The sequence below is a fragment of the Microcebus murinus genome, chromosome 7 (genome assembly GCF_040939455.1).
Source record: "Microcebus murinus isolate Inina chromosome 7, M.murinus_Inina_mat1.0, whole genome shotgun sequence".
Lineage (NCBI taxonomy): Eukaryota > Metazoa > Chordata > Mammalia > Primates > Cheirogaleidae > Microcebus > Microcebus murinus.
In genome coordinates, this window is record NC_134110.1 from 80,833,762 (window position 1) to 80,853,531 (window position 19,770).

The following is a 19,770-nucleotide window of genomic DNA, read 5'->3' on the forward strand; positions in this document are numbered from 1 at the left end:
ATATGGGGACCTCCATCCTGATTCTTTCTTTTTTTCTTTTGTTCTTGCTTCCTGCATCCTTGATATAGCTACTAGTTTGTTCCATTGAAATTTGCTTTGGGGATAAAATGTTGGAAATAACAAACGGTGAAATTCTTTTAATTTAACACTTTGGGCCAAAGTTGATTGACTAGAAGAAAAAAACTCAAGAAATTCATCTGGCAATATGCAGGTTAGTAAGTTCCAACGTAATGCCAAAGGTTAGAATGAGGATAACACTATCCATTGATTATAGCTCACTACAATGTGTGACTTAATTTGCTTATGTCACACAATTTTTTAGACATAAACAGGAATTATTTATAGCCATGTTGGTCATTTCTGTTCTTAGCAGAGACTAAATTATTTATAAAGGTTGGGTTTATGAAGTGAAAAAATAAATAAATAAAAGGCCACCAATATCCCATGGTCTAATGTATGAAGGTACAACTGGGAAGTAGAGAGAGTAGGGAGAGAAATTTCCATTAGCTCTTATTTCTTTCAAACCAGCATTTCAATGCTCATACCTACAAAAGTTGGGGTCAAATAGAACTTTCCTGTTGCAATATTATGCATACCTGCCTGGGACCTCTCAGTCATGTTGTTCCTGACTTCCAGACATCCTTCCTTAGCCCTTGGCATTTGTCACTGTGTCCATTGTTCAAGCCCTGTATTAAACGTAGTCTCTTAAAGTTGTGTGTGTTCTTTTCCTCTTTTAGCCCATATCAGCCTCTCTCTTTTTTGCTCCCACTTTGTACTCAGGCTACCCTGTTAATCACACTCTGTTACCCCTGGAAAGCTCCATCTTCATTCTTTCTTGGTGAATTATGGATGCAGAGCTGAAGAACCCAGAAATCCTAGAATTCTGGATTTCATAAACATTTATAATAAATTTATTCTTCACCTTTAAGTTTTATTTATTTGTTTATTTAGAATTTATGAACCATTCTAAGGATTGGGACTATAATTTTGTAAGGCCATTTATTTCTTTCATTGCATCCATTCTGAAATGAATATGTGTGTGGCTAATGTAATAAATATCAAATAAATTTGGCAAACAAGAAAAGTGAAAGCAGAGATTTGCTAATTATTTCATAGCAATTTATTTTTAAAATTTTATAGACTAATGATATTTACCAAGGTGGTAAAAGTTAGAATGGGATCAATATACCTAAATAGACCAGTGGTTAAGATATATTTAAAACAAATAAACTCTAAGAAAAATATAAAAACAACATGATAGGTTTGTGGTAACATTTTAAGAGTTTGTGTTATGTAGATATTAGAGCTTTACTTTCACTTCTCCTAGAACCTTCTTCTTTTTTTTTTCTCACAATAAGAGTAAATTGTCTAATAATTGAATCTTCATGTTGCCTTGATCTCAACATACATACCAGTAGAACCACCCATTTTAAACAAATTCACATTCTATGTACTACATATATGAGTTTATATATTTAGTATATTTATATATTTAGTCTGTATACTAAAACCAATACCTGGGAAACAGGAATGAGGACAGGGATTTTGAGTAAGATAATTTGACTCTGGTATTAGGACAAATTATATTTCAAATTTTGTGGGATTTCAGTAGCAAATCATAAAAGGAGACAGAATAAGGTATTATCATAAAAAAAATAGAACTTGATTTACAATTTAGTGACCCCTGACACTGGGCAAATCTGACAATAGGATTGAGCCAACATCCAAAAAGTGATCAGGCCACAGTAGGCTCCTGCTGGGCTAGGTTTGTCTTGTTCTACTTTCTGGCTTGAGTATTATGCAACTCAGGAATTTCTTATCTTCAAAACCAATGTGTGTTTACATACAATGTTCTTCTCTTCTGGGATGTCCTTTTCCCAGTTTCTCTACTTGTAATGCACTTATTCATTCTTCAATAGCACCATAACATGCTACCTACCTCTCTTATGTTTTCTTCCTAACCCTCAAGATTCCTCATCTCTGCTCTGATTTGACATTTCCCTTTGTATTCAAAGTGTTATTCTTTCCTGTTAGGTAAGTTGAAAACTGAATTTGGGTTGTTTCTGAATTGCTATCATTTTATCCAAGTCTCCAATAGTGTAGAACTTTGATAACAAGTGTGTAATTTATCTTTCTCCATTTGTGGGTCTATGTCTGTATATCCTAATATTCGTGACAAGAGAAAGAGGGAGGAAGAAAAGGAGCAGGAATAGCAGGATGAGAAACAGAAAAGGTCTTCATAGCTGGGGAGACATTTGTAAGGGTGGTAGAGAGTTGCGTTAGATATTGCCCAGATATTACAGCTCGGCTTGTCCACTTACTTTTGCTTAAGACCAAATATTGAATGGTCACCATCAGCACCTTATTGTTATGCATATATTTTGAGAATGATTCCATGATAGGTACCATATAAAGTCTTATTGCTTACATATTTGTGTAAACTTTTACATATAACAAATTTAGTCTTTCTTTCAATATTCTTTTGAAAAATAAAAATTCTCCAATAGTTATTGAATAAAATAAAATTTCTTTCAGTGAAGGATTCATCCTTTCCTAAGCTTGTTATTACAGAGTAGCTATTTTCATTTAGCTTTGAGAAAACCTTAGTTTTCACTTCATGTCGTTTGATCTATTAAAATGCACCAGCTCTGTATTTATCATACTTCTCCTATTGATATTTTTAAACTCTTTTTATTATTCTATTGAATATTAGAGGATATAGGTCTTTATCTTTTCTTTTGGGGGTTATCTTCTATGATATTATCAGATCTTTACTTTGCAATAATTGCTGCAGTACTGGTTTGTATCTTTTCTAAGTAAGAAGCTAAAAAATAAAGTTAGTTATGGATTTTTTTTAATACAAAGTAAGAACATTTGTGAACTTAGCTTTCTAGCCAATGTTCCTCATGCTTTTAGCCTATCACCTTATAAAATACTATACATAGACAATGGAATCTCTGTGATTTTACATAGCCTTTAAATAGTTGGATGTAGCACATAATCTTTAAGATATTTTGGTTTGATTAAAAAGTACTGTTATACCTTTAACCACAACTATGTACAAGTATATCATAAATAATCAGAGTATTTCAAGACTATGTAAGTCATATTTAACCTCATTTACATTGAGAATTATTTCAAGTGATAGCAAATTGATCTTTGAGTAGAAAAGAGTATTATGGGAAATAATCTTTTCTGTGTGAATCATTCCAGCAGTATTAGTTTTCATGACAAATAGAAAACAATTTTAGTTGGCTATTCAGAGAAATAGAAATTTTTGGCCTAGGTGCATTTTTACATCACAAAGGAAGAAAGTCAGATTGAATTAAATTATTTGTGACTGGTCAAAACCCTCTTAAGAAACATATAATTATTTGATTTTTTTAAATTTTAACCAAAGGAAATGTTGTGTCTGGAAAAGCAATTTAGGCCTACTCTTTTTACATTTATTTTTGAGAATTTTGAAAATTTTCCTTCTATAACCAATAATTACTCTCATTTATTGAGCACTTGCTATGTGCCAGGTATTTTGCTGAGTGATTTTCCTACTTTATCTCATTTATTCCTTCTAACAACTAACTTTGTTAGGTGTCATTAAACCGTGTTATATAATGAAGAAAAATGTGGACTAGAGAAAATAAATGATGTGTCCTAAATCAAAAAGTGAATAGGTGGCATGATTTTTATTTGGGTAATCTGAACTTATAGCTTGTACTCTCAATAACTAACCATAAAATAAACGTTCAAAATTTTTCCTGGAATGGAGAGAGGAAAGGAAATAAAATAAAGACCATTGAGTGGAGTGAGAAAATGTTCTGTTTGATATAAGAAGTTTCATAAATTAAAATATAAAAGAATTTATCTCTAAATATTTAAATATCTATGTTCTTAATGTTCCTATCCATTTGGCTCTAAGTCATCTTATATAAAATATCACTGACATTCTAAATAGTAAGAATAGATGGAGTCATAGGTTACATAACTGGCCTAAACTTTCACACCCTCACCCTCACCCCCACCCTCCATCCACACCTTTGCAATGATTCACCATGAGAATAGTCTATTTCTCTGTCTGGTGATACTGAGCTTGGTCACATCACTTCCTATGACCAATGACATATGTTTGGCATGAAGCACAACACTATCATGATATCATGTAAAAGGGTAATAGACTTCAAGAAGGAGTTGTCCATTTTACTTCTAAGTCTACTTTTAGTATATAAATTTAGAAATAACTTTAGAAAACTTTATAAATCAAATGCCTCTTTTAACATCAAGATTTTGATAAAAGACATTTTCTTCTTACTATATATGTCAGGGATACTGATAATTGATGTATTTAATTCTAAATTTGGCAATTCATGGTCCTGTATAGTATCATAATTCTTTCTTGTTCATGGTCATATGTCCAACTAAGCCATCTTAAAACCTTAAAAAAAAAAAAGTAAGGAGAAGAATAGGGATGCCAGGCATTAGTTTTTTCAGTGGCCCAGTAAAGGAAGTGGTACTAAAGAATTCATGTTATAATTTTGAAGCTGATGAATACTACATTGAAGCCTAGAAACAAGAAGTCATGGTGAATAAAGAAGATATTCTTGTCTAGAAATCATGCAAAATTTCAAATATTATCTAAACTATGAAAGGGAGATGGATTACCTATTGCTTTTAAATATCAACTGACACTATAAGAAGCAAGTTGGGTAAGAAATAGCCATTTTAATCAGTAGAAAGTAATCTAGCAATCAACTAAAGTGATAAGCAGAAAAAGAAAATGTTGCAGTATTCTATCGTCAATGTCAATAAAACAATTAAATGCACTGCAGTGACTCATAGCCTAAGAATAAATGGATCATGGAAATAGCTTCTCTCTCTCTCTTTTAATGTAAAATGTAGCCTTCCTCTCCTCCTGCAAAAATTAGTTAAATGTAAATGCATATTTTCATCACACCTAAAGTAAGTGCCGTAACCTCAAGGTAGAGTGTAATAACCTGATTGAAGCCTGGTACATAAAGTGGAAAGACTTAAGCACTTATGATCCTTGCTATATTGGCTCCCATTCCCTAGAAGAATCTATAAGATTTAAGTGTGTGTGTGTGTGTGTGTGTGTGTGTGACAGAGACAGAGAGAGATAAAGAGACAGTGATGAGACAGAGACCAGAAAGAAAGAAAGAGAAAGACAGCAAAAATATATTGGTGCGATGAACTTTATATCATACACACAGGTGTGCATACACATACAATCTCTAGACTCTGGTTGTTTTTTGAAATTTACATCTATGGATCAATGGATGAAATCTTTAATGCTCAGAAGCAAAATCAAAACTTGTGGAACAGATGCAGGCAAAGCCATTTTAAAATGCAAGCAATATATTTTACAAAGAACTAACCACTGTCCAAGTAATCAGCTGCCTTCCAGAGAAAACACTAAGGGAGTGATAACCAAAATCAAAGCAACTTCATGTACAGAAGATGAGATAAATTTGAAGTCATTTTGTATCAATCCAGTCTATCCTGTTTGGTAGAGCACAAATCATATTTTTGAAACATACTAATTTCAAATTTGTGAGCCTCATTGTACTCACTAAAATTTTAAAGAGTTTTGTTTTGAAGTTGAAATGAAAAAAAATTATAGAGATTTTCTCAGTTGCGGTGTTGTGATACATTCTCCTTGTAATAACCATGATATCAAAACCAACAGTTAATGGAAATGTTCTTTACAACAAATATCCTTTCATTAGCACAAAAAAGTGTAATATTTCTGATTAGAAAACCTTTGCTAAAATGAAAGGATAATTATCTAAAATAAAATTAGCTACGAATACTTAGTCAAGAAAGTGTTTGGATTCTCTAGCATTTTGTCATAATTCACTCATTTAAATAGCACAAAATGGAAGTTTTGTGTGGTGTTAAAAAGCATGTTAACTTGAATGTTGTTGTCAATATTTAAAGTAACATATATATACATATATGAGTCTAATTTTTTTATAGAAATGAGATGATCTGCATGAAGGATCAACACAAAATAACATTTAGCCCTTTTGGCTTATGAGAACATAGAATGCTTGGCTGTGGGTGACAGGTGATTTCCTCTAACCTCTGTCCAGCCCTGCAGCTATTAATGCATGATAATCTTCAACTATTATTTTTAAAATTAGGCATAACTATGAAACAAACAAACAAAAGTTTAGTTATCAATTATGGGTTAAAACAAAGAATTGGAAATGCACTCGTGCTACTGAAGAAACAGAGTGTAATGCTGGCCTAACCACTAGGTACAAAAAACAGACTATCACACATACCCAAAAATGTGTTATAAAGTACAGATGTTCTCCTAGATTAGAAAAATAAAGTTTACTTTTAGCATATGTAAGCATGCCATATGGAATTCATTTTCAACACTTCGATGCTTTTAAAAAATATTTCTTGAACAAATACTTTGGAAGTTTGATACGAAGATGTGAAAATCTTTAATCTGTTTTTATTCATTAGTATTAGAAAAGATCAAGGCAATAATTTAGTAACTTATTACTGAATCGTATAGTTAGAAACTAACACAATGTAATGGATAAAAGTTTCCCATTTGTTTATGGATTATATGTCTATTTTTCATGTAAAGCCTCATGTGTATATAAATTAACTCTCACATTTTAGTCGATACATTCATTCCCTTGGCTATTTTTAGTTCAGTCACATAACTTTGAAATCTCCAAAAATTCTCATAGCCCACTATTAGGCTTCTCTCCTATTTTCATGACAATTTATTTTTTATTTTTAATTTAATAATCTAAATGGTGATATTCCATAAAATACATGTTCGAACAAATGTATAAGACAAAAACTGACATGCAAATAGAGAAACATTTAAGCACTAACAGTTTTTTTCTTACTTTTCCATCTTTGTTTGTGTTCTTTAAACAGTTTAGTTAAAAACATATCTCTATTGTTTTATTTGTTAAAATCATTTTAATTTTTTGTATTAGCATATTTAGTTACAATACTTCCATCAAATTTCATTATTTTTTAAATGCTTCAGATCTTATCAATTGATTACTATTCCCATGAAAGTCTCTGGTGAGTCATCTTTCTCTTTAGCTGGAAGAAGAATTTTTCTGTTTTTTTTTTTTTTTTTACAGAATTAGAAAAGATTCAAAATAATTGGTAGAAATATTCTTTATTCTTATTTGCAGTAATAGAAAAAAATCATTTTTTCTATGTGTTTTTCCAAAATGTCTTTTAAGTGATAGATATGTGTCAAGCCTTTACGTTGATAATTGGGTGAAAGTTTTTAAATTTTGCATAAAAAAATCATCTGATTACTTTGTTAATAATACTTCTAGATCCACTCTCTGAAGATTCTTTTTCAACAGAATGAAATAGAGCTAATGAACCTGCATTTTTAAGTACATAAATGTGATTATCATGTATGTCACTTGAACCCCCTATGAGAAACTCTTAAATAGAGAGGTTACACTGCTAAGCTTTGAGTTTTGTACAGGTAGTGGTCTTTAAACCTGAGTTCCCAAGTGACATTTCCCCATTTTCTGTATTTTCCATTTGTGTATCAATAGTATCATTGAATCATAAGACAATGACCTCAAAAGGTAAGGTACTTTAGAATTTAATTTCTGTTTCACCCATATAGATGATACAAAGAATACTTATATCTATCGATTTGTGTAACATAGAAATGACATAATACTGCCCTCCAATCATATAGTGACTTTTCACAGATACAATCTAGTGTAATGGAAATTTGCTAAAGCTCAAGTCTTACTGTTTAATGTCCAGAGAGTCAAGTTTCAGTAATAGAGTTATTTTTATTGGGCATTCCCAATTGAGCTATGAAGGAATTACCACCCTTACCTATAAAAATAAATACACTTTCAAATATTTAACATTGGAAAGACAGGTCCATATGTGGGGAAATTCAGTTGGCCTGTCAGCTTTTGCTCTGTTCTCTTGGAAACCCCAGCTTCCCCTTAGGGTTTTCTTGCTTGGACTATTATGACCATCAGAGACTAAATCCCATGGATTCACAACTTTTTCTTCCAAGGATCTGGCTAAGTGAGGATTTTATAAAAAATTGCAATATAAAGCAAATTAATAACTCAAATAACCTAGATTACAATCTGGGTTATTTCTGATGCAAACGAGTCTGACTCTCCTGTATGATAAAATATTGATCCCTCTCATAGGTTGCAATATAGGATGGTAAAACATATTTTTATGTTTCAAATTAAAGCAAACTTTAATGTATGCATGTATCATTTTTATGATTTGTTGCCTCAAATTACTTGTTTTTAGTTGACTAGCTACTGCTCAAATGACATCAGGTAATAGGGATTTTACTGTACTTCAAGAGTCATCTGGATGGGGCTAATAGTCCCTAAAATTTAAGAGACTTTTAAAGAGCTATAAAGAAAAAATGTTTTAAAATATAGGCTGTTCAAATATCTTGAAAAGATAAATTGCAGATATCACTCTATTTCGCACTGAGTGTCTAGTCTAACACCCCACATTTGGTTGTATTCATCCACATTTGCTGACTCCATGCCATCCTCTCCCACTTACTGCCAAACACATTCGAATCAAAAACTATAGGCATTGCCTTTAAGGACACCTAATTGCACTTTCATTATTATCTGACATGACATCTATCACGTGGAATTGTGGCAATTTTTTCCCTGAAACACTCTCTGTCCTTGTTTTCATTAACAACTCTCACTTTCGCTTTTCCTTCTACCTCTCTGGATACATGCTGAAAATTTTAAATCTTCCTGCTCCTTAAATGTTAGTAATCAACAGGTTCTTATTAATATAATAGATCCCCTTGCTTCTTTTCTCTCTCCATGTACCTCATTCTTCTAGTCTCATGGTTCCAACCGATCTCTATATACTGTCTCCTACTCTAAACAAGGGAAGGTTAACATCCCACTGCCTATTTATCATGGTATATGGATGTCCTCAGGCACCTGAAGCTTAAAGGAAAAACATTTAGAGCTTTGTATGTGGAAAAAAATATGGCCAAGAATAGCCAAAACATTCCTGAAGAAGAATACAAAATTAAAAGGACAGAATTTCTACCTAATAACATAATATATTTTAATGATACAGCTATTAGGAGAGAATTTTAATGGTTAAAAGGTAGAAAGGTTATCAGAGCAGAAGAGAATGAAAAAACAGACCCAAAACATAGAGATATCTGATTTACGGAAAAGGTAACACTCAGAAGATTTTCACAATAATTTGTTCAGAGCTTATTGAATGTCTATGTGGGAAAAACACTTGATCTCTACATCATCTCATAGGTAAAACAACAAAAAATTCCAGGTACATTTTTGGTCTGAATTTTTTAAATTAGCCAGGTGTGGTGGTGAGCACCTGTAGTCCCAGCTACTTGAGAGGCTGAGGTGGAGGGATTGCTTGAGGCTAGGAGTTTGAGACCAGCCTTAGCAAGAGAAAGACTGAATCTCTACAAAAAATTAGCAAGAAAAGTTGGCCTCGTGTGGTGGTGTGCTTGAGGCAGAGGAATGCATGAGCCCAGGAGTTTGAGGTTACTGTGAGCTAAGATGACACTCTCACTCTAGCAAGGGTGACAGAGCAAGACTTTGTCTCAAAATAATAACAATGATAACGGAATAGAGCACTAGAGGGAAAAACAATGAATATGAGAAGATATTTGGGGGTATAAAAAGTTTTAGGTAAATATGATGGAACTGAAATGTTACTGCTTGTGAAGTCTTGTAAATAAGGATGACATGAGAACTCCTTGAAGTTGTTTCTGGTATTTGCAATTTCGTATTTTAGAGATATTAGAAATAACAACCCTGAACAAAACAAAGAATCAAGTCAAGTTTGAGGTTTTGGAATCTAAATGCATTGATATTATATATCAATTTTAAGCTCAGTTGTTTAAATTTTTGAACAACTTATGTTTTTTTATGATGTTTCAAAACCACATTTGCAATTCTCATCTCTCTCCACACACCATGAATCTCTCCCAAATGCAGAGCTTCCATTGACTTCAAAGGAAACATTTCACATGGAAGCAATAGGATTTGGTTAAGAACTGAAACCAAAGAAAATGCAGATACTGCAGATATATTGAGAGAGATGTCAGATCGTATATTCAGTGGACATTTGCAAATGTATAGGAAGTCCATTCTGGAAATATATTCTTTCATAAACAAATTGAAATTTTTGTTACAAATTTTGCAAAAATGCATTCATACACTATTTATCTTTATAAAGAGCCAATACACCTCTGTTATTTGAAAAAGATCAAAATCAGAATCATACAACTTCCTTCCTTCCTTAGAAAAATACAGTAGTTCTTAAGATATTTTAAATTTTATAAAAATTATTTAAAATACATAAAAATTATTTTGACAGATCTCTGTGTATATGCACAAGCATATTAAAATATTTTGAAATTTAAACCAGTTTAATTAAAATATTTAAACACTTTGCTCTGTTACATAATCAAGTCAACAAATATATTTTCAATTATTTCCCTTTTACTGAACACAAGACAATTTACCAGGGACTAGGAAAACTCACATATAAACTTGACAACTGGGAGAGCAGAAAGGTAACTATGAATAGAATTATGAAATATTGAAATATGTACATACACATATAATGTGAATACTTATATATGACAATACACACATTAGTTTGAAAATTGGGAAAAATAAAATATAGTTTATAATTTCCGTATTGATGACAGTTTTTTCTAGAAAAGCAAATTATGACTAATAGGAGTTCTACAGTTCTTCTTATTAGACTCACAATAATATATATCACAAAGATGAAATTATATCACAAAATGACAATCATTTTATTCTTACTGCAAATTTTAAATCTTTCTCTATAATTTTAATGAATATAAACTATAAATCCTTTATATAAAAAACACATACAACTTAGACAAGCAAGGAATAATTTTTTAAAAAAATCAAACCAGGTAGTTGCCTTGTTTCTGTTAATAAGCTGACTCTCAAATTTTAAAAATAAAATTGAAATGTTTATGTACTTCATAATTTATTGCCTTCTTTCTCCCTTTCTCTCTCTCTCTCTCTTTCTCTGTGTGTCTTTCTCTCTCACCTTAGCTCTGTTGACTTGATTGCCAAGGTAATTTTTAAAAAATTAAATCATGGTACCATGGCTGCACACCAATAACATATTGTTGTGCATTCAATTGCAATATTCTTCCTGAGGCCAAAATTTTATTTTCACAAAGAATAATGCTATGCAAAGTAACAGGAAACATACTGTGAATAATCTCTTACACATGAAAACCTTGGTGCCAACACTAAAACACTGGTTTTGTGTATGCAATCTAAATAGCCATAAAAAATGACAACTTAACAGTTTTTAGATCTATCAAACATATTTCAGCTATGAGCACTTTATCAATTGTTAGAGTTAATTTTTCTTAAAAAATTTCAAAGTTCTAACTTTAGAAATATGTAAAAAACTCATGGATTATAATTTTACCCAGTGTCAAAATATATTAAAAGAAGAATGGTACACAAATAATTTCTGATGTTTACTTTTAAATGGCATAATACTCTTTATGTGAAAGCTATGTCAATTTATTAATAGGAAAGTTATATAATGAGTACATAAAAATATTTTCTACATGTTTAGAACAATGGTCTATAATATACTATTTGTTTACAAATATTTAGTTGTTTGTTTTTGTAAATTTTATCCATTATTATTCACTTTTTACCTATACACAATAGAAAAAATAAATAACCACTCCAAATTCTTTGGATTTTAAATTAAAACTTTTGTTAGTTTACTAGTTTCTAATTTTTAAAAATCAATTTCTTATAAATTTATACCACTTTTGCCAAATAAAAAAGTAAAGGAAATATATGTAGTGGTACTTTTTAGAATTGATACATACTTCTAGTGAAATTAAGTAAATAAAATTATTTTAAAAATTTTCAGGGAATTAATAGTAATGAATAATTCTTTTGACAAGGTAAGGGGGAAAAGTAATGTTTAAAAGAGATTAGAAAGAGAGAATTCTGGGAAAATGTTAAAGTAGAAAAAAGCAGCAATCTGTCTACCCATCTAGACAAAAATTTCATTTGCAAAACATGTCTTATATAACTATTTTGGAACTCTGAAGTTTATAGAAAGCTTGCAACTTATAGGGGAAAGCTAGGGTGGTAAATTGTGGTTGATTCTGGTCAATTTCAGCTTTTAGTACAGTAACAGATGTGGCAGCCACTTGGGCAGGTATTCCTGGAACATCTTACATGCAACTTGTGACAGTCAGAGTGGTCAATAAGAAAACTGTTCTCTGCATATTGGAGACCTGTGTTCTGATCACCAATTGCTGCTTTTATCATGAAGATGCAGGATCAGAGATGGGGAGCCATTGTGGTTGTACCTGCCCCTTCCCCTGCAATAAGATACTATTCCCAGGCTGAAGTGACTTCTAGTGAATTTAAAAGGCTAGTACCCCTTTTCCCTTCCACTCCCAAACCCTGCTTCATTTCTCTCTTTTTTCTTCTCTCTTTGGGAGCCAGACAATAAAGACTAGGACACTCAAATGCAAATGCATATATGAGGAAAATCAGAAAGTAATCCTACATTCAAAGAGAAAGGCACAGGCTCAGAAAAGCCCTGAAAGGACCTTAAATTTACATGTTAGGTTGATCTTTGGCATAGAGACAGCCTACAATAGTCACAAACCAAAAACAATAAACAATAACAAAGAACAACAACCCCCCAGGAAATGGAGAAAATCTGATTTTCACAGTTATCACAGCATTAGATTCAAATGTGCAGTTTTCAACAAAAATTCTCATGGCATACAAAAAAATACAGGAAAGTATGGTTCATTTGAAAAATCAATCAACAGAAACTATCCCTGAAAAATATTTGATGACAAATCTACTAGACAAAGACTTTAAAAGAACTGTCTTAAAGATGCCAGAACTAAAGAATGATGTAGAAAAAGTTAAAAAAGAAAGTATGAACACAAACAATAAAGACATAGAAAAACTACAGAAAAGCCTCACAAGTTCTGGAGCTGTAATGTACAATAACTGAAATTATAAGATGACTATAGGGATTCAAGGGCAGATTTGAATAGGCAAAAAAAGGAATTGGTAAAATTGAAGACAGAACAATGTAAATTATTAAGGTTGAGGAACAGAAAGAAAAAAATTGCAGAAGAGCAAATGAGCACAGCCTAAGGGACCTGTGGGACATTGTCAAGTGATTCAACAAGTATTCTGGAGTAGTCTCGGAAGGTGGAAGGAGATATAAGAGAGGAAAGAATATTTGAAAACATAATAGCTTAAAACATCTTAAATAGAATGAAAGACATGAATATAAACATCAGAAGCTCAATGAACTTCAAGAGGAGCTCAAGTGACTCACAGAGAGATACATTATAATCAAATTTTCAAAAAACAAACTATTGAAAAAAATAACAGAAAAGCAACTCACCTTAATAAAATTATAAAAAGATACCTACACAGAAATTTTAGAAGTCAGAAGACATGGACCAGTATATTTACAGAGCTAAAAGAAAAAAAAAATTGACAACCAAGAATCCTATATCCAGCAACATTTTTTTCTCAGAAGTGGTGTAAAATATAGACAATCTCAGATAAACAAAAGCTGAGGGACTTTCTTACCATTAGACTTGGCCTCTATGCTCAAGGGGGTTCTTCAGGATGAAATGATGAGACACTAGGCAGTATCTCAAAGCCAGGTGAAGAAATAAAGATTTAAATAAAATTAAATAAAAAGCAATTTAAAAAGCTAGTATTATTATAAAAATTGTTTGTAACTCTACTCCCTATTTTCTATATAATTTGATAGACAATACATTTTAAAATTATTAATCTAAAAGCCAGTATTATTGAACCTTGAGTTTGTAACTCCACATGTTATTCTCTGCACACTTTAAGAAACAAATGCATTTAAAAGAATTGTTAGTTTATGTTTTGGGGTGCATAATGTAAAAAAAGTAATTTTTTGAAATCAACAATTTAAGTGGGTGGGGACTGATCTATTAAAGGAGCAGTCAGTATTTGCATGCTATTGTAGTTAAGCTGGTATAAATCTAAATTAGTGTTATAACTTTAGAGTGTTAAATGTACTCAGTAGGGTTACCACAATGAAAATAGCTATAAAATACGTACAAAAGGATACAAGAAAGGAATTCAGTTTTTAAAAAAATTAAACACAAAGATATTAGTAATGCATAAAATAAGAGATAAAAAGCTGCAGTGCATATAGAAAACAAATAGCAAAATGACAGAACTAAATCTCTCTTTATCAGTAATTACTTTAAGTGTGAATAGATTAAACTCTACAATTAAAAGACAGACATTGGCAGAATAGATAAGATAAATTTTTTTTAAAAATTATCTAACTGTATAATGTCTATAAGAGACTCACTTTACATCCAAAGACACAAATACAGTGGACCCTTGAAAAAATATGAGTTTGAACTGCATAAGTCCTTTTATACTCAAAATTTCTCCTGCTTCTGCTACCCTTAAGACAAAACCAAACCCTCTTCATCCTCCTCCTCCTCAGCCTACTCAAGTAAAGATAGTCCTTTATGATTACCCATTTCCATTTAATCAATAATAAATATATTTTCTCTTTCTTGTAATTTTCTTAGTAACATTTTTATTATTTCTAGCTTATTTTATGATAAGAATAAAGTGTATAATACATATAACATCCTAAATATGTATTAATCAACTATTTGTGTTATTGGTAAGGCTTCTGGTCAACAGAAAACCATTAATGGTTAGATTTGCAGGAAGTCAAAAGCTATATGCAGATTTTCAACTCTGTGTGGGTCAGTGAATCAAAGAAGATACCACAAGGATAATTAGAAAGTATTTAGAGGTGAATGGAAATTAAAGCACAACAAATCTACATTTGCCAGTTGTAGCAAAAGCCGTGCCAAGGGGGAGAAAATTTTAGTTATAAATGCTTATATTAAAAAACAAGGATCTCAAATCAAAAATCTAACTTTATTACTTAAGGAACTAGGACTTTAAGTAATAAAGTCAGGTTGTTGAATAGACCTATAACTAGTAAGGAGATTGAATCAATAACCAATAATCTCCTGACAAAGAAAATCAATCCCTGGACCACATGGTTTCACTGATTAATTCTACCAAACACTTAAGAACAAAAACCAATCCTTTTCAAACTTTTCCACAAAATTTAAGAGGAGGGAATAGTTCCTAACTCATCTTATAAAGATGTAATTACCCTGATAACAAACAGAGAATGATACTACAAGAAAATGACAGACCCATATCTCTTTTTGAACATTTATGTAAAGGTCCTTAACAAAATACTAGCAAACTGAATTAACGAGCATATTAAGAGATTATATACAATGAGTAGGTGGGATTTATTCCTGGAATGCAATAATGGTTCAAAATAAGAAAATTAACCAATACATACGCATTAACAGAATGAAGAAAAACAAAAAACATAATTGCTTCAATTGATGCAAAAAGAACATTTGACAAAAGTAGCACTGTTTCATGATTTAAAAAAATACACAACAAACTAGGAATAGAAGGATGCTACCTCAACACAATAAATGGTCATGCATGAAAAGCCCACAGGGAATATAATGCTCCATGGTGAAGGACTGAAAGCTTTTCTTGTGAGATTAAAAACAAGGTAAAGATTCCTGCTTGGGCCACGTCTATTTAATATGGTACTTACTGAAAGGTGTAGCCAGAACAATTAGACCAAAATAAGAAAGAAAGTAAAATGTATCCAAATTGGGGGGCAGGGAAGTAAATAAAAATAAAAGTATTTTTGTTTGTAAATAATAAAATCTTATATATAGAAATCTTAAAGTTTCAACAAAAATGATTAGAAATAATAAATGAATTCAGCAAGATGGGTACAAAATCAACATGTAAAAATCAAATGCAAAAATTTATATACACAATGAACAATTTGAAAAAGAAATTATAAAAATAATCCCGTTTACAATAGCATCAAAAAGAACAAAGTACTTAAGAATTAACTCAACCAAGATGAAGAAAGAGTTACACAATGAAACCTACAAGTTATTGCTGAAAAAAAATGTAAAATGGCGTAAATTAATGGGAACACACACCATGTTCATAGATTAGAAGACTTAATATTGTTAACATGGTAATATTACCAAAAGCATTCCTCGGATTCAATGCAATCTTTATCAGAATCCTAAAGTTTTTTGCAGAAGTAAGAAAACCCATCCTAAAATTCATATAGCATTTCAAGGGATCTCAAATAGCTAGATAATCATGAAAAGAAGAACTAAGCTGGAGCGCAGACTTTCCGATTTCAAAACTTACTATAAAGACACATTGATCAAAACATTATAGGACTGAAAAAAAGATGGACATACAGAATAATGGAATATATTACAGAGCTAAGAAAAACCCTCACATACACGGTCAAATGATTTTTCACAAGAGTGCCAAGTCTTTTCAATGGAGAAAGGATGTTTTTTTCAACAAAAGGAGGTGGGAAAACTGGATATTCATATGCAAAAAAATAGAGTCAGATCCTTACCTAATACCATATGCAAAAATTAACTCAAATTAGATCAAAGACCTAAATGTGAGACCTAAAATGGAAAACTCTTAGAAGAACACATAGGACAGAATATTCATAACATTAAATCTGGCAATAATTTCTTGGATATGACACCAACAGCATAGGCAATAAATGAAAAAGTAGACAAATTCAACTCCGTGTAAATTTTTAAAAGATGTGCAACCGAAGACAATATCAAGAAAGTAAAAAGATAATTCATGAAATAAGAGAAAATATTATCGAATAATATATCTGATAAGGAATGGACATCTAAAATATATAGAGAATTCCTAAAACTCAGCAATAACAATAAGAAATAACCTAATTCAGAAATGAGCAAAGGACTTGAATAGACATATTTCCAAAGAAGATATACAAACGGCCAAAAAGTACAAGAAAATATGCTTAATATCACTAATCATTACAGAAATACAAACCCAAACTATAATATGATAGCACCTCATACCCCATAGGCTGCTTATTATTAAATTTAAAAAATGATTAACAAAATAAGTATTGGCAAGGATGTGGAGAAATTGGAACCTTTGTACACTAGTGGGGGGATGTAACATTGGATAGCCACTGTGGAAAATAGTGTGGTGATTCCTCAAAAAATTAAAAATAGAATTATCATATATAATCCAGCAATTCTACTTCTGGATATATTTCAAAGGAAATTAAATGAGTATGTTGAAGGGGTATATTTGTACACCCATTGTCATAGCAGCATTATTCACTATAGCTAAAATGTAGAAGCAAGTCAAGTGTTTATCTACAGATAAACAGATATGTAGTATATGCATACAATAGAATATTATTCAGCCTTAAAAAGGAAGGAAATTCTGACATATGCTACAATATAAATGCTTGAGAACATTATGCTACATGAAATAAGCTAGTCACAAAAAGACAAATATTGTATGGTTACATTTATATGAGGTACTTTTAGTGGAGGGGGAATGGGAAGTTACTATTCATTTGGTATAGAGTTTTAGTTTTACAAGATGGAAAGAGTTATGGAGATAGATTATGGTGATGATTGCACAACATTCTTAATGAATTAGTGCTATTGATTTGTAGACTTAAAAATGATTAAGGTGGTAAATTTTATGTGTATTTTACCACAATAAAAAAATTGAAACCAAAATAGATTAGGTATTCATTTTATTAAATAATATACTTTGTACATTTTCAAAGCACTCATATCTATAATTTATTTTCAAAACATGACTAACATAAGCAAAAAAACTGTTAAATGAAGATATTCCTCCTACTACTTTGACAAATACACCTCCATGAAAACCTGGAGGGTCACATTACATTTAGAAATCCTGCACTCCTTGCAGTATCAAGCAGAGATATGCCTGGGTAGGAAGAGCAAGCTCTTGCCCCCAGATTTTCAGCCTAAAGTCTGCCTTCTTTTTGTTCCTGCTCCTTGGTCAGACCATCACGGTGAGGGACCTCATTCTGCTGTTGAGGAACAAGACAGTGTGCAAGTCTAGGCACTGTTCACACACACACACCCCACCCCCCAGTCCAGAAATAGGCATGCCTTAGCCATCACTCAGTCCCATGTATGGGCATACCTGTCGTGGGGTGGATAATGTGTGTGCTATAGTCTGGCTTCTGGAGGAAAGATCTGTAGAATAGGCCTAAGCAGGACAAGAAACTCCAAGTTTAGATATGCAGAAGATAGATTAGAATAGGTGAGTGCACCAGGGTCTCCTGGCCCCTTGAAGTAAGATATGGCCATAGGATAGTCAAAACAGGGGCTCTCTCAAGCACACACCCTAGAGCAGCCACTCTACTTGTTCAGATCTAACAGAAAACTTTAAGACATAAAAATGCTCATTGAGTTTGAAAAACAACAAAATACTCAATATAGGTGAAACCGAGTAAGTGAAGAGAAAAGTGGCAGGAGCCAAAATTGAACAGCTTGTAAGGGACTTACCTTGAGGGGCCTCAGGAAGAGTGGCCAGTAGCTTAGGTGTTATTTTTAGCATGAGAAGATGCCATTAGAGGGTTTTGAAGAAGGAAGAGACACATTAGCTTTTTATGTTCTATAATTCATCTTACTGCTCTATGGAGAATATACAGTTGTCCACCAAGAAAGAAGTGGGGAATCCAGCGAGACTGTTGTTTTACCAGAGGAGACTTAATGTGGCTTGGACAAGTATGGAGATAGTAAGAGCTGGTTGTGTTTTAGATTTATTTTGAAAGTGAACCTGATAAAATTTGCAGATGATATGGTCTGTGAGAGAAAAATTCAATGGGGATTATAGGGCTTTTAGTCTTAGTTAGTAACTGAACCAACAGCGATGCCATTGAGAAAGCCAGGGAACATAGTGGAGGAGGAAATCATGATGTTTTGGTCATGTTAAGCTTGAAATTCCTATTAAACATCCCAGTGTAATTACTTTGAACACCTCATGGGATATATTAGGCCAAGCCTCAAGAGAGAGGTAGCAAAGATATTGGAATTACCAAATGGAGGTGGGAAGGCATGGAAAGAGGTAAGATAAAATCTACGTAAATATAATGTCATGAAAGTTAGCAAAGAAAGGTTTTGAGAAAGAAGGTGATCAACCTTGTCAATTGCTGCTGCAAGTGGACTAAAATGAATAGCGAGACTGAAATATTGGATTTGGCAAGATGCACGTTGTTGGCAACAATGACAAGAAGGGTTCCAGTGGTTTAGAAGAGAGTGGGAGATAAAAAAAAGTGAACATTTCAGCTTAAGTGATACATTAACTTGCATCATCATGAATATTATGAAAGTGAGTTACCATTTCCTTTTTCCTACAGACATTCTTTGCTTTCTGGTATCAAAGCCACATTGTTGTCTTAGAGATAATTATTCCATTTCCTTTATGTTACCATCTGCTCATTCTTGGAGCATGCTGTTTATATACCAATGACTGGAGTTCAACAAAATAGATCTATATGGTTTTCACCCATGTTTTTCCTTTCCTCTTCCTTTTTCTCTTCCCTAGGTTAAAGACATGTGTTAAAGATAGCTATAATTATCAGGAGCTTTTCTTTTTTCTTCTTACAACTATAATTCTATGATTTATTTAACCATTATTCTATCTTCCTTTAGTATGATTTTCTTTCTGGGAGGCTCTTTATCAGCCATTCTGAATTGACTCCTCCTGCTAGGCAAGT